This window comes from Ambystoma mexicanum, chromosome 6q (genome assembly GCF_040938575.1).
Source record: "Ambystoma mexicanum isolate Mex_15411 chromosome 6q, UKY_AmexF1_1, whole genome shotgun sequence".
Classification (NCBI taxonomy): Eukaryota; Metazoa; Chordata; class Amphibia; order Caudata; family Ambystomatidae; genus Ambystoma; species Ambystoma mexicanum.
In genome coordinates, this window is record NC_090937.1 from 1088962423 (window position 1) to 1088979864 (window position 17442).

The following is a 17442-nucleotide window of genomic DNA, read 5'->3' on the forward strand; positions in this document are numbered from 1 at the left end:
GGGCCAGGTGGCCTTGATAAACTCACGGCTGGTGTAATCTGCCTTGTTGCAAGGTGTCCAGAGATGCTTTTCTTGTTCATCTTGTTTCTTGACTAAAATGTAAACTTTGTAGTGTAAAACACTGTACGTAGTGCTGAATATTGGCCTCAAGGCGACACGTTGGCCATAACATCACAAAAATAAAGGCATTTACTTTTCATTTAGTGATTTGTAATGCTTATAATGTACGAAAAATATACATTCTCCATTTTCTTTTTATCTCTGTTACAAGTATACAATGTACGTATTATGCTTTATTTATAAAATTTTCATAATTTGAACTATGATCAAAAGGGAACTTAAGTACGAACCATGTGTTCAGAAGAGAGACACAGGTCCCGATTCATGGAATTTCTAGCGTGCTGCAAAGTGTATTTTTGCAGACTTTGCACTGGTGCAAAGTGACTTTGCAATGCAAAAATACACTTTTCACCGCCCTGTGAATCAGGGTTTCTGTTGGCAGTGTAAAGTGACTTTGCACTGTGCTAAAAATTCCATGAATCAGGCCGAAAATGCAGAACAAGTAGGGTATGACTCTCAAAAGGTTTGTATGCTTGTGCGTTTTCTATGCACAAAGACAGATGCATTCAAAACTTGCCACTGCGTGGTCGTACTCTCATATGGCATTTGCAACATGCAAATGCATCTCGTAAATGCATTTTGGGATTCAGTATCAGACAGTTGCAGGCCCTGGGGACAGAGGGGGAGTGACAGGCACCCTAGAAAGCATTTCTCCCTTGTCGGTTTACAGCGCTGGGGGAAGCGCAAGAGCCGCATGACAGAGTTACCCCTCAAGGGCCAGATTCCAGAAACTTTGCACCAGTGCAAGTGCAAAGTTTGCACGGTATTAGCACTAGGGCAAAGTTTACCCTATTTTTAAAAACGCTGGGACACACTAAAAAATCATTGCACCTCCACAAGTGCAGTTTGCCATATTAAAAGTACCATGGCTAAAATGTCTCTAGTGCTAAAAAGCTACATTTTTCATGCATTTTTGCATTAGGGCAAAGTTTGCCCTAGTGCTAATACCATTCCGTATTAGCACTAGGGCAAACTTTGCCCTGGTGGAAAAATGTAGTGAAAATGCATCTTTTTGCACAGGGGGAATTTTAGCCCTGGTGCTTTTAATATGCCAAATTGCACTTGTGGAGGTACAATGTTTTTTTTTTAATGTGTCCCAGTGTTTTTGAAAATAGGGCAGACTTTGCCCTAGTGCTAATACCGTGCAAACTTTGCACTTCCACTGGTGCAAAGTTTCTGTAATCAGGTCCCAGGAGTTCATGTTCTTGCGCAGCGTAACATGAATGAAAAGGATAAAAGCCTTTGATTGAACTCCTTTTATTTAGGCCACGCCCCATTTCCAAGTATTTTTATGGCAGAGAGGAGTGGCAGAATGCAACTTGCATTTCTGTCACCTCCTGCTCGCCACCATACAAATGCTCCAGCATCTGTGCCGGAATGGATTTACAGCATAAAGGAGGCGGACCCGATAGGGAGCCACTGTACACACATGGCAGGGAGAAATTACAATGAAACCCTCCCCGACACTGTCGCCTCCCCGACATGCGACCATGTTGGGAGGGTTTAATTTCAATAAGGAACACTGTTTACCATGCGCGCATGGTAAGCATAACCTTGGCACTCAACCACTTCCCTGGAACATAAATCCCACACAATTGCATGCACTTTATTACCAAGATAAATTCAGTGGCACGATGCAGAGATGATGTTAGCAGAGACTGGACTTGTGGCATAGAAGGCTGCAGATTTATTCAAATGTAAAAACAAATCCTTCAATATACCTGATAATCATTGTCTTTATCACAACATGATTACAATTTAATAATCACATGCATTTGATAATATTGCTTTTAAAATGTGTTAAGTGACCAGCTGACCGTGTTATTTTTCAATCCACCATCGCCCCTCTTATTTCAATTTAGTTCTTTGCCACAACTCCCCAACCTAGTGTCTCAGAGGACGGGCCCGACATCGCAGGTTGTCCCAGGCTGGAAGAAGCGCTGTTCATTGCTTATCAAGGGGAAGTCAAAGTTCTCTCCCTTTAGGCACCCTCACCGCCTGGCCTTTAGAGGGGCGATTACCTCCTCCTTTTCTATCAGAACGGTAGAGGAGCAGATATGTATGTCACTGATAGACTCTGCCCCTTCACCTCCATCATACTGGATCAATAACAGGGAGACAGTGTGTATGACACCAGGTATCATCCCAATACTGCATCAAGTGTATGAGAGACATTATGCACTCGGACAACCGTATCGAATGTACTCTCATGCTGAAGTGGTAGCAGGAGACTTGCAGGCACTACTGAATATCGAGGAGTTGTAAAACAAATCCGACAGGTGCAAAGTGATGTCATAAGGAGAAGATACGATGACATACTCAAACAATATAGAATACTTAAAGAAGAAGATGTAACTGAAGAAACAAAAGTAAACACATATACAAGTGAGAAGAAACCATATATATATATATATATATATATATATATATATATATATATATATATTCACTACAAAAACAACTTTGATGAGGGGACGTTATGGTTAAGTTGCCCTACCAAAAACCTCTGCAGTTCACTAAAAAAATAATTTCACCTCCCCTTTCTGGTTCAAATTAAAACCGAAAACCCCCTGAAATTCGACAGTTATGGTAATGGTGCGAGTTATGGTTGCTTAGCTTACCATAATGGGGGAATGAGCAGTGTTTTTTGGTTTCGCTGTGAAGTATAACATTCCTTTAACAATGTTTTTTTACTGAATGTACATATATATATATATATGGCAGGGAAAGAAAACAAAGGGACTTACATGTGATGTCGTCAGTGATGTCATCATTTACATTTGAGATGACATATTTCATGGTCTGGGTGTTAGTGGTAGCAGTGCACAGGGGCGGTGGCAGGCTTTGGGGCTTAGGTTACCATAACTGTCGAATTTCAGGGGTTTTCCGGTTTTAATTTGAACCAGAAAGGGGAGGTTGAAATGATTTATTTAGTGAACTGCACAGGTTTTTGGTAGGGCAACTTAACCATAACGTCCCCTCAACAAAGTTTTTTTTGTAGTGAATTTTACAGGTTTTTGGGAGGGCAACTTAACCATAACGTCCCCTCAATAACATTTTTTTTGTATTAAATTGTACAGGATTTTGGAATGTGAATCATGACAGTGTGTCAAAGAAGGTGTTGTGTGGAATTTACACTGTGATGATGTGATTTAACATAGAACATACAGAACCCCCTCCCTATTGATAATAGAAAGGGATGGACCGAGCGCCTGTTTGCGGACGGGGGCGGACAGGATCAACATTACCCAACGAGGCACGGGTTATCTGAAAATGTACTATTGTCTTACACAAAAAGTGTACAACGTTGAAGAAGGACATAAAGATATTGTAAGTAGTAATAAGTAAATATGGAAACCTGAAGATGTGAAAAGAAAAGGACACTTTTAATAAGCATGTAGAATGAAATGGATGGTACCATTAAAAAAAAGATGCCTCCATCGTAATCACTTCACAGAAAGTCGGCAGCCTGGAACGACAGTGGACGGACGCAGTAGGAAGAAGGGACATTACATCAAAAGAGTGAGTGCAGGCCATTTTTTTGTATGTGTGTGTTTTTTTTGGTATGTGGTGCAGAAATAATAATTTCTTTCTGTTCTTTTAACTCAGAAATGGCTACTACTTTGGAGTGGCTGGAGGAGCATTTTCTGCATGGGAAAATGTCTGAAGACAGCGACAATAATGGTACACATTGCTCTGCATATGCAAAATAATGACCAGTATTTTATAGGCATTTAACATATGTATATTTATTTTTGAACAGACCAGGAAAGAAAAGAAGAAAGGGCAACAAACGAAACAGAAGAACATAGGATAAAAAGGATTGAGCAGAAAATTGACATATTGAATGAGAATTTTAAAAGTTTACGGGAGTTTGTGGAGGACTGTGTGAGAGGAAAACTTCGTTATCATTGCCCCACCTGTACCTGCCCCGCTTCTCCATTCCCTAGTGAACCATCCCCAAACCTTGAAGATGAAAATAGACATTTTGATGAAATATCCATCCCTTCTTCCCCTCATAAATCTTCTCCTCATAAGCAGCCCATGTTGAATCCTAATTCCCCCATATTTGTGTCAGTGTCCGCTTCCCCCGCTATTTCTTTGGACTGAAGTGTGTGTGTGTGTGTGTTTGGAATGTTTGTACAGTAGTTGTAGTGAAAGAGAGTGAGTAAAACATTTTTTTTTTTAAAAGAGGTAAAATGTTCGCCAACAGCATGTCTGTTCGACCTATCCGTAAGGAATGGAATGTGGGTGCTGTAAAGGCAGTACACCTACCCTTACTAATGTCAAGTAAGATGGACTTGAAGTTTGACCTCACCATCTGTTGAAGTTGTGCGTATATAAACAGAAAGGGGCGTCCTAAGGACATTATACCTCGCTGTACCGCTTGTAAACGAGATGAAACATGTTCGTAGAGCACACCAGATGTCCGGGATGGCTGTAAATAAGCAAAATGGGAGTGTGTGAAGGACAGTATACCTGTACTTATCGGGCGCAGCCAAAATGGTGCCGTCCGTAGAACAGGCGCGGTGGCCGGCAAGTTCGTAGGCAAACAAAATGGAATTGTCCTAAGGACACTGGAACTGTCCGTACAGTGAACATATCATGTATGCACATGCGCAGTACAACCGTAAGTTTAGCGAACATCGCGCCTGTCCCTAACTTACCGTCTCACTTGTGTCGCACTTCGAAATTGTTTGAGAACCCGAACACTGTCCGTAGGACACTTGTGCGCATGCGCACGTTTGGTACTCTGCATTTGCTATCCAGCGGACTCCCATTTCTGGCGCGGATGTGTTCAGGACGTCATCATGTGACCACACCCACGCTGAGCGAGTGGACTAATTTGCGCAGTTTGTGTGCTTCCGCAACAGTACAAAAGAATTTGTAGGCTCAAGGCAAAGTATTGTAGAGTGTAAAATATAATTTCACATATCCCAGACAATAGCTGACCTGAGGACTTGATGTGTAACATTTTTGTACCGCTTTGCAGTGATGAAGACGGTCACAAGGCACACCCCTCCACCCCTACAAATGGCCACACCCCCGAGCGCATCTTCATTCTCCTTCTAGCTATAGCAGATTAAGGTGTACTGCCTTTCTGCTGTAGTGACCAAAAGGAAACTAATTGGTATGGCTTCCATGGCTGCTGTTGGTTCATTAGCCTCTGCACAACCCCCAAACCCGCCACCACCACCACCTCCCCAAGAGCCTGCAGAGAAATTTATGGGTGAGGATGTAGAGAGTGAGGAAGAAGAAGAGGAACAGAATGAAGTGGAGGAACTCAGCAGTAGGAGCACTCGCCGGGAGTCGTGGGTGTGGCGGTTGTTTTCCGTTTATGGGAACGTACCAAAAGCACGTGCGAACCTGGTGCGAGGTGGTGCTGAGTTGCGGGAGAGTTGGTTCGTACAGCTTTGGTATGACAACCATGAAGCGACATCTCACTTCGTTCCACACTGCGGACATTCGCAAGGTGGTGCCATGTGAAGAGCGTAGTCGCTTGAGTTCCTCCACAGCATCATCCGTGTCCAATCCTCCCACCACAAGAGACACTCCTGTGGGGGAGCGCCTCCCTCCAGCTGCCTCACAAGCCATTCGCAATGCTGTTGACCCTTACCTTTCAAATGTGACAATAATGTGTAATTATTGTGACACAGTACTCTGCAGGGGGGAGAGTTTTCGAAGTGCTTTTGAGGCTACGGTCGCAAAGCACCAGAAGATCTGCTCCTTACCTAAATAAAGCTCATCCTATATCTTTCTGTGTTCACTTGCTCGTTCTTATCCCCGTGGCTGGTGTCCCTTCCTTACCCTCCGTTGGCCTCTTCTCCTAGTGTGTCGTGTGCTGTTAGGCAATAAACGTGAAAACAACAAAAATTACCGCAAAGGCTCTTTTCAGAGCCGCCTTTCTCAGTTTAAAGATAGAACTATGAAGTGACGGTCGTAGACCCCCGCGGAGTGGTGGAAAAGTTTGTGGACAGTCCTAGGGAAAAAACGGAGGGAGCAAACACAATGAAGTGGACGCTGGGAGTAAGTGGTGGCTCTGAAAAGAGCCTTTTGGTGGTGTGTTGTGTGGGTCAAAAACTGTGGATTGGAGAAAACGGATTGTCAGATAGGTTAGTGTGAATTCAAAAGAGGTTGCAATGCATTTTGTACATTGCGAAGAAAAATCTGATTGCCAGCATATGTGAGGTGGACTCCATCTCTGCGGAAAATGAAAGAGCTGCGAAACAAAATGTTTTCATTGTGGAAGGAGGACATGCCAACATCTCTTAAAAAGGCACAAATAGCCTTATTCACATTGCGTCTCGCTTTCTACATTTGTGAACCAAAAGTAGAAGAACGCAGCCATATTTGTCTTTGTGCAATACTGGAAAAAAGTATGTGACAATTTGGAAACATGTCCATGAGCTTCGCAAGTCCTTCCTTCATTGCAAATTGCAAAGAAATTCCAGAGACATGGCACAAACTGTTTCCTCCGCAGTGAATGATAAGTATATCTGGAGGACGCTCTGTCAGTAAAGTAACACAGAGAGGTACCAAGTCCAGCCACCTCATGCCACGCACACCATGCCAGTGCACCTCCACATGAGGAAATCTGAGGTCTGCAGATAAACTGCAGCTTTCTGCATGCATCTTCAGCCAATGTATCCATGAGTCTCCCAAAATCCAGATAATCTGTTTTCGAGCATGGAAAAAAGTGCGCCGTTCAGAACACACCTTATGAACTTTATGGACCAATCCCTAGCTCCGCTCATTCTCATTGCGTCTCCACCCCTGAATCCCTGTTGGTGATACGCGCTGGCTGCGAAGTACCGCCATGTTCGCGGACATGTATAGGATCAGAGCGTGACGACGGTACATTAAAGTGTCATTCCCCTTTTTCCCCTTTAAGATGGGCTCTGAAAAGAGCCGTTTTTTAAAAATGTTTGGCCAGATACCATACAGACATCTGTTATTTTATTTATTTTTTTGTATTTTTTGTCCTTGCTTTACTCCTACAACCATTACAGAACCTTCTCCAAAGCAAGCCTTACGTTCCAAAAGAACATCACATTTCCCAAAGAAGATAGGGCAACACCATTTGCTTCGAAATAATCTGCATTGCTTGAATCAATGTTATCGTGGCTGAAGAAAAACATACCAGCTCGTATCATGAATGCGCGCATGCCGCAATTGATGATACACCTCCCAATACTTTGGTCTGGACAGAAAACAGAATTGTTGTCCCATTTTATTCTAGGCAGCAAAGCAGGAAAAATTACTTTCGTTGTTGGGAAGATGGTCATGAGTGCTTCAACCAACTGTGCCAAATTGGCCAACAAAGTACGTGAACTCACGTATCCCAAATGGGAAGCACCGTAGTGCAAAATTACCACATGAGGAGTGGTCATTGTACGCATGTCTCTGCAAACTTGCAGAATTGCTGCAGCATTGCCATCAGTTTCAGCGCTCCACACCACCTCTGCTCCTCTCACATCGAAATGGTGTGCCACATGCCTACTCTCGGCATAGTGGTGTAATCCATGCACAAAAATGTCTCCAATCACCAAAACCCTGACCCTCTGCACCTCTGCCATCTTCACTGTACGCACCGTCTTTCCACACAAAAGAGTAATGTGAACATCTGATTGGCTGATGCCTACAGTCCCCTTTCCATGCAGGATTTGCTGTAGAAACTCGTATGTGACACGCCCTACCTGCGGACAAGCGTTGCTTACGTGCGGCATGTAACTCTTACCCAGTCCTTCCACCCTTTCCACAGCGGTAGCAAGTCGAGTCCCTCATTGGACACAACTAAGCAGTCACACAACCATCCACCATTGAACATCGCTAATTGTAACTCCATCATCAACATTGCGCACTTCAAAATTACTGTCGATGATTTTGAAGGGAAGTTGCATATCATTGCAAAGCACCTACTTCATAAGCTACTGTGCAAGTATTGCGAATTTCTACGTACATCTCCATGCATGCCCACATGCATGAGTATAGAATACAGGAATGTATATTGTAATCAGAGAACATGTGCAACCCTTATGATTTAATTTAGACAAATTAATGGAGCTAAATGTGCATAGACAATACATACCTACGTTCCCTCTTTTAAGTGCAAGATGTCTGATTTATCATTGACAAAACGCACGACTGCTTACTGTCTTCCGCATAACCTATACATACATTGCAAGCATGCCTATTTAGGGCGAAACTCAATTTTGTATGTGAAAATGTCGGAGTTGTGTACTGTGTACGGGCTACAGTAATGCTACTTGCAATGTAATCGTATGAAAAAAGTAAGTGCTCCCGATTGCTGTGGTGACATCTCCCTCTGAGGGTCTCCCGAATTTTGGGCATCATGCTTTTAATTTGCAAGTAGAACATTTTTCCCCATCTACTACTATGCCCTATCGCTTACAAACCTCTCTCCTATACATAGTACACTGTGTAAAAAACAAGGCATTTACATAAACTTAAAATTGTTAGCAACTTTGAAGGACATTCAAGTACCATAAAGTAGAATGCTGTGACGAAAGAAGCACAATTAATGTGTGCAGTATCATCACTGCTGTAAACACACTAAGTAATTGATTTTGTTTTTTTGCACCGCAGTGAAGACTACTCTCCTGAGAATCAACAGCATCTACACTGCAGACGACATACCCGAAGAAACCTGGTTATTTTGCGAAAAAAGTAAGTACAGTACTACCTTTATATTGTAACTACTCCTCAAAGAGGCTGTGTGGGTTATTTGTTTATTTTGGGCGCCAAAGCAAACATTGATTTCTAAACCATTCTATCTACAAATATCCCTTTATTGAACAAAGAATAACAGGCAGAATGGCTCACAAATCCCTGTGTGTTTGGAACTCAAATAACATACGTAATCCTTAGAAGGTTTGATTTAGAAAAGAAGTTGCTGTTGCAAGTTTATGGCATTTCGTTCATTAATAATGGTTTTTGTCACAAGTAGGCCACTTTGTACTCTCATCTAAAGCACATTGTAGTAGTATAGAAACAATAAAGTAGCCTTACCAAATCATTGCAAGAGTCCAATGTACATCGACACACCATGACAAAGACCTTCCCCATCAGACTCATGCACACATGCACACAGCACACAGACATTGGACAACAGGTCAAAGTATACCTTTTTTTTTCAACAGACATCAAAGAATGCCTACCAAAAAGCAACTCCGTAGAAAGGAACGCAAAAGTACAGCAAATAAAAATAAAAGTGCCCAATGTAAGCATCCACCTGTTGTAGAGTTTGTAGACAATGTTCGAACAAACCAGCTAATGCAGTTGGTCAGCAAATCAAAGGAAGTCTCAACTACCGAAACTTTACCTCCTCCATCAAAATGTGTCACAAAACACAAAAATGTTGTCAAATAAACGACTACCAGTACAGCTAACAATGCTCCTAATAATCCTGATAGTGTAACAAGAACGCATAGTAAAAAAAGTATTTTATCAAAAATGTTTCGTCACAGAGTCCTTCAGAATCTACTAAGAAGTTAATCCTACAAGGTCTCGTGGACAGTGCAATCCTTCTCATAAGGAAGTTGTTTATATCAGTGTTAAATAGGATGAACGCACTAACCAAACTAAGTACTAAACTACAAAAGAAACTGAGCAATAAACGGAATGTGAACAAAAATAATTTCTTACATGTTTGTGGTGGTGAATGGAGTCACACAACAGCCACAGAACCATATTTTAATGAAGAAGCATACAAACAAAATCAAACAAACACAATTGCCATCCATAGCAGTGGATGAGGGTATGAGAAAATCAATACTACCATCATGGAACAAGAAACACTGCTTACAAATGTATTCCCTGAAAACTCAGAATTACCTCTTGATTCAGCAGAACCACACCGTGCAGTATACAAATGGCCGTGCACATCAATGTGTACCATTCCAAACAAAGCGTTCAAATCTTTACGTCAGTTCCTTAATCAATATGTAAAAGGTAAAGAGAAAAGTAAAATGAAAATGCTGCAAATATGGATATTTGTCCATTGCGGAAATACACAGGACTAAAAGGACATTCATTAGCCTGCATTTCTGGGCCTATTTGCAAAAGCACCTTCCATGATATGAAAAGGATATCAATATATCATTCCAATGTAAGAAATCTAGTGTATAAAATATACTATGCAAAAAGTCCAGCTTCAGAGTTAGGCAACTTAAATACCACTCTTCTGCATGGTACACCCAAATACTTACAAGAAGAAATTTACCGTATTTAGAGAAAGTATTTTGGAAGTGAGAGCCACTTACAAAATGTAACAGTTTTAGATCATAGTAGCAACAATTCTGCACATAGAAACCTTCTATTACACACATACAGAAAAGAAATAGTAAATTTTAAAAGGTCATCGGCTGAAGTACCAAACCATGTGTGTGTGTGTTGCCGCAGAACGTTTTACAAAAGGAACACAAAAAATGTTGACATAGCATACAAAATAGAAGAAAATGAAGATTCTAAATGGTTTGAATGAGCTCTTTACCTTTTAGCAGAAAACAAATATGAACTAACTGAACGCCTAATATGTTGCAGTTACTGTACTACAAAATTAGACAACAACCACACTCCTTCAAGTGCTATTACAAATAATTTGGAATTGTTTCCATTAGCAAATATCCTGCAGCAGCTCAATTTGTATGAGAGCATAATAATTCAAACAGTTCACCCATTTCAAGCAATTATACGCCTTCATCCAAAAACAACAACATTACCTTCCTCTGAATTGGTGAAAGGCATTCGTGGCAAAGTAGTTTATTTGCCATTAGATCTAACGGAAAATGTACACACTCTAGGAGTGGAACGTTCAATAGAGCATTCTTAAGTAGTCTTGGTAAATGGAGTACCAACAAAGGACAAAAGAAATTGGCAACGATTAGTGGCCTTACACAAAGTTAAACAAGCATTGCAATATCTAAAAGACAATAATGATCACTACAAGGAAATACTATTGATGAAAGCTTAAGGGAAACAACTGAAATAATTCAAGAGCCATCAGAAACTGGACAATTTGAACTTCTGGATCCTGCTACAGTATCCACTCTTTTGGACCATTACACAATTCATCCATTGCATTCGAATGAAAGCATAGATGATGCACTAGAATCTTACCAAATGCGACAAACCAAAGGGTCACCAATGAGTATATGGGAAAAAAGTATAGAAGCACGTGCTTTTCCACTGCTATTTCCTACTGGCAAAGGTGGAAGATACGATGATAGACCCACTCAGATTGGGGCATCAGAATACCGTTCATTATGAATCTGGTACCCACTTTCAAAATATGTCAGCTACGCAGTTAATACAAAACGTACAGGAAAAAGATGAGGTTTTACAATCAAGTATAACAAATTTGTTTGCAAATATGCGTGGTACAAAGGAATACTAGTTCCGACGGCACAGAGACGTGCGTTGTATGATCAGAAACCTAGGACCACTGACTTGGTTTGTTATGCTAAGTTGTGCCGAATATGCATGGGAAGATTTACATGAGTTCCTACGCATAGCAAACAGCAACAAAAACAACATAGATATATTAACACCTGGAGAACTTTGCTCTCTAGATCCAGTTAATGTGTCAAGATATTTCCATCATCGTTTCATTGCCATGCTACACTTTATTTGCAATAAAACTGTTCCTCCCCTTGGAGAAGTGCAGCACTTCTTTTGGAGAAAAGAATATCAAGCGAGAGGAGCACCGCATATTCACATGCTGTTATGGATCAAAGGTGCACCGAAATTTGGTCACGACAGTGACAGCACTGTTTTGCAGTTTATCCAAAAAAATTTCACTTGTGAAATCCCTTCTCAACAGACACATAGTGAGCTGCATGGGCAGATTTTACAATTTCAAAGACACAAATGTGGCAAATATTGTCACCGCAAATACAAAAACAAATGCTGCTTTGGTTTCCCTAGACCAGTTACGGAAACAGGTGAAGTAAACAACTTCATGTCTTTAGTTCGACATAGTGTTAAAGGTAAATCACCTAAGAACACTTATTACATAAAAAGAAGGGAAGAATGAAAATATATCAATGATTACAATGCAATAATTGCCCTCTTATGGAATGCAAACATAGATGTGCAGTACATTGCAGACAATTCCACTGCTGTTGCACGATATGTTACAGCCTACTTAACAAAAGCAGAAAAAACTTCAAGACCTCTGGAATAACATAGCATCAGACAAAACATTATCACAGAAATTGTACAGTCTAGGCATAAAAATGCTCTCTCATAGAGAATGTGGCGCCTATGAAGCAGCAGATCGTTTAACCGGTACTGCTTTGTATGGAAAATCACACAACATAGCATGGCTCAGTCTTGGTCCTGCAAAATCTAGAAAAAGAGTGCTAAAATCATATAAGGACATAGAAACAATTGCCAGAAAGGATCCCAACAGCCAAGACATTCTGAAAAACAATTTACTGGACACATACTATCCAAACAGGAGTAACACTCTGGAAAGCATGTGTCTATACCACATAGCTCAAAACTTTGCATACAAAAATAATGTAAAACCCAATGAAAGTAAACGTAGATATAGAGTGACCGATTGTGAAGGGAGCTTAGTGAAACTAACCAAACGAAGCTTAATTAATCATGTAAAATTGTCATTAAAAAGTCCTCAACAGAAAGAATTATATCACATGTCTCTGTTACAACTTTTCAAACCATGGAGAAAAGAGGAAGACATACTAGATAACTATGACTGCTATGAAGATGCTTTCAAAGCAAAGGAAAGTGCTATCACCGATGTGAACTTTACGCAGTACAAAACAATGTTACACAATGAGCAGCAACAGGAAGAAGAACTTCAGGCCCAACTAGATAAGGACTCTTCCGACAGTAGTCAACCTTCTGTAACAGGAAGTCAAGAACCACTAGGACAACCACTAATAGCAAATGAGGCTGAAGTAGCTATGGCAGAAGTAGAAAACACCATGTATCAGTATCAAGAAGATACAGAAGACTTAACTGTACAACAAGCAAAACTTAACAACGATCAGCGCACCATTTTTGAAGACGTAACAAAACAAATTGTACATGGTGTACAACACGAAAATAAAGAATGTACCTGCCAAAATTACAAACCTATACTGCTGTACGTCAGTGGTGAAGCTGGATCAGGGAAAATATTCTTAATCAAAATCATCAGCAAGTTCCTTCAACAATTGACAAACAACAAACTGTCATCTGTTGTAACGGCCCCCACAGGTCTAGCTGCCTACAACATAGGAAGTGTCACTTTACACCGATTACTACTGCTTCCAGTAGAGCATCAAAATAAATTAGACTACTACAAACTTTCTGCAGAAGCTGCAATGGAATTACACAGAGTATTGAAACAAATGAAAATGCTACTAATAGATGAAGTGAGCATAGTCTCCAACCTAATGTTGGCTTTGATTCATCTCATATTGCAAGAAGTACTTAAAAGTAACAACAAAGAACTCTTTGCAGGGAAACACATTATCGTTTTCAGAGATCTTCTACAATTGACACCAGTGAAAGGTGAACCGATTTTTAAAACCTTAGGCCACAAACTCTGCCGGAAAACTGTTGGTAGCATAGGTAATGTTAACCTTTGGCAAAATTTCCAATATAGAGAATTAACTGAGAACATGCGGCAATCTGCAGATCTCACTTATGCCAACATCTTAAAAAGAGTTGGTGTATTATCGCAAGAAGCACAAGTTGTATTGAAAAACCGGCACCTACATGCACTTTATGGCGACAATGCATGTGCAACTGATGTTATGGAACAAATAGCGCACAAAAATGTCAATTGTATGGCCTTAATGCCAACTCTTGCAAGCTGTTTCAAATTCAATGAAACAATGTTAAGTAAAGAAATGCAACCAATACTGGAAATTAGTGCCACAGACAAATTATACGTACATGGTATGACAGTACCCATGTGTGAGCAAGCCACAACAAGACTGAATAGTTTAGAAAATTCAATCTCCAACACAGCTGGGTTGGAAAAAATATTGAAATTATCCTTAAATTGTAGAGTAATGCTTAAACGTAACCTTGACGTAGAGCAAGGGCTAGGTAATGGAGCACTGGGCACAGTTGTTGGCTTTCAATCATACCCACGTGATAGCGACATTCAGTTTGTCAATATTCGCTTTGATAAAGTTTCAGAAGTGAAAAGGATAGGGCGCTCAATTGCTCGATTCCTTCTCTTCAAAGACATGTATGTACGTAGAGAGCAATTTTCTCTAACTCTTGCAAATGCAGTTAACATTTATAAATCCCAAGGTCTTACCCTAGACAAAGCATTGATAGATATAGGAAACATAGTCTTTAAGGAAGGCATGAGCTACGTAGCATTATCACGCTTACGTACACTTGACGGTCTATTGCTAATGAACTTTGATGCAAGTAAATTGAAAGCTGATATTCCTTGCATTCTAGAATACAATAGATTGCGTTCACTGTACACCCCTCACCTGAAACAATACCCTGTTCCAGATAAAGTAAAACGTGGTAAAAGAAAACTAAATGAAACAGAAATGCAACTGAATCCAACAGCAAATTCTGGAAAGAAAAGAAGCTAAAGTTTCATCATTTACTGCAAACATAGAAGAACCTTTTAGGGAATGTAAACCAGGGACGTCGGCAAAGAAGCAACAGAAATTCCGAAAAATGCACTCAGATACAGAAATTGCTGGACCATTCAAATTTGCAAATGAAAATGGGGTAAGTTGCTATGCAGATGTAGCAATGAATATTCTATTTCAATTGCCACCAATTGTTAACAATATTTACCTCCACAGTACAGACCAATTGTGTTTGCAAATGTTAGTGCTGCATAGAAATGCAACAAGCAATCCTGACAACACATGCAGTGTTCATGGAGTAAGGCAACAATTGGACGACTGTGCTGGAATGGTGAGATTCACTATGAACTCACAAGAAGATCCACAAGAATTTCTAATGTACATACTATTAGTATTGGAAAACAAAAGCATACCTGTAAATGAAATCTTCCAGATTTCATACATGTGGAAACATACATGCACTCTCTGTAGCAAAGTGATACAGGAAGAAATCCCAAATGAGCGTTTGTGTATGTTTCCATACCAAATTGTGAGAGCATTCCATTTCAGCAACTTGTACAAAATGCAAACCATGGAAGATCATGTACTATTTGCAATTCAGACAATGGCTCCACCCTACTGATCCAATCACATAGTGCGTACATAATACTTATGCTTCTGCGTTATGATGCAGATGGCACCAAAAACAACTGCAAACTGACTGATTCACACACGGTCAAGTGTCACTTGGAAAGAAAACCTTTACAACAGTAGGCATAATCTACCATGCAGGAGCTACAACCAATGCAGGTCACTACACTGCATACATTAAAAAGAATTGTGGATGGTTCGAATGTAATGATAGCACCATTACTCTAAAGCAGAGATTGCCAGCTAATCTTACAAATGCGTATTTAGTTAGAATACGCCTACAGGTATCTAACTGTTAAAAAATTAGATACCCAAGACTGCACGCACTCCCTACAACTTGCCAATCGAAACGCAATACTACGGGTGTTTCCATGGGTGTGACATGCTGCGATGGTTGTGGCCAGGACCTACAGTCTTGGAAGTAAGGCCTTTGGCCGACGGCCATGCATCCAAGACTCTAGGCCCTGGCCACAACCACTATAGCATGTGACACCCATGGCGGCGCACTAATGAATATAATAATAGGCATCGGGAAAAGTGATGCAATCATGGCATGTTGTCAATTTCAATGTTGGCTACCACTACGCGTGTGCTTTCAACAGTTAGAGGTTTCCTGTCCACTGCATGGATTGAAGTGCTTTCGTTATTACACCCCTCATTTTCTGTGCGTACAAGCTGTCCATGGAAAGTACATCATGAAGACCGACCCCCAGAACAAATGCATTGATCAGCAATGACTTACTGTCTGAACCTTTCCCAACGGTCTGTGACACAGAAAAACAGTTTTATAAATAGAGCATATGTATGCTGGTTCTTGCTCCGCTTCCGGCGGATCCAAGATGTCGGCCGCATCCAAACAATCTGACGCAGAACACGTCTCGCAGCAGCCAATGGGCAGAGACGTCGCGTGTACGCGCGGTCATGATGCTAGCCCCTTAGCCAATCGGTATCTTGTTCGTGGACCGAACAGGGAAGTGTGACCGCGAAGCAGACATAGATATCACTAATTTTTTCAGACCTACTTTTTGATAATTTTAAAGAAAAGTACTGCACGGAAGGTCACGGAAGGTCACCAAATTTACAAAAGCACGCTTTCTGGACCAAGCCCCTGTACCTGCCGCAGATTTCGTGAAAATCCGTCCAGGGGTTTGAACTGTAGCCGTGAGCAAAGTTTTCCCCCCATTCAGTCTATGGGGAAAAAAGACGTTTTGGGACCCCCCTATAACCTTTGCCCCCCTGGACCAAACATCTCCAAACTTTTTTGGAGTGGCCCATATACTTTTTTTGCAAAGTTTGGTGAGGATTCGTCCAGGGGGAGCAAAGTTATAAGCCGCCCAAAAAGTGCTCTTCCTATGGAAACAGCAACTTAACCATAACTACACGGCCACTACCGTGGCTGTGTAATATATATATATATGAAGATACGTAACCAGATGAGTAGTGAATGTATATATGAAGAACCGTAAGGTAGATGAGCCATATAGAAGCTTGCTGCAGTAGAAAACATAACATAGGTAAAGCGGCCATGTTGAAAAGATGGATGCCAGCTTTCAATTATAGTATGCAAAGAGGCCGAAGGAGAGAGACCAGAACTGCACAGCTGACAGAGGCTGGAAAAACAAATTTGTGCATGAACCAAGAATAGCTGCTGGCCAGAGATCAAGGATGCTGTAGCAAGAAGCTACTGAAGGGTACAAGGGGAGGTAATGAGTATAAGCAACGTATGCAGGACATATTTCCCTCAGATTAAGTAAATGAGCGAACATTTAAGAGTGCCAAGCATTGACAATATAAGATGCAGAAAAGCCTATGTCAATTAAAGCAACCGAGTCTCCAGAGGCCAAGTGGAGTAATGACACTCATCTTAATTAATGTAATAGCACTCATTTAAAAATTGCAATGGACAAAATCATGGTATCCTCCCACGTGATTCAGAACTCAAAAACAAGGTATATTCATTAAGCTCCAGACAAAGTTAGTGGTGTTCCTACACTTGTTAGAAGGTCCTCTCGTTCATTCTGGATGAGCTGGAAGAAACGACATCCGCAGTATCAAAGGTGGAAACCAAGATGGCGCCTCCTGGGCTCCATCT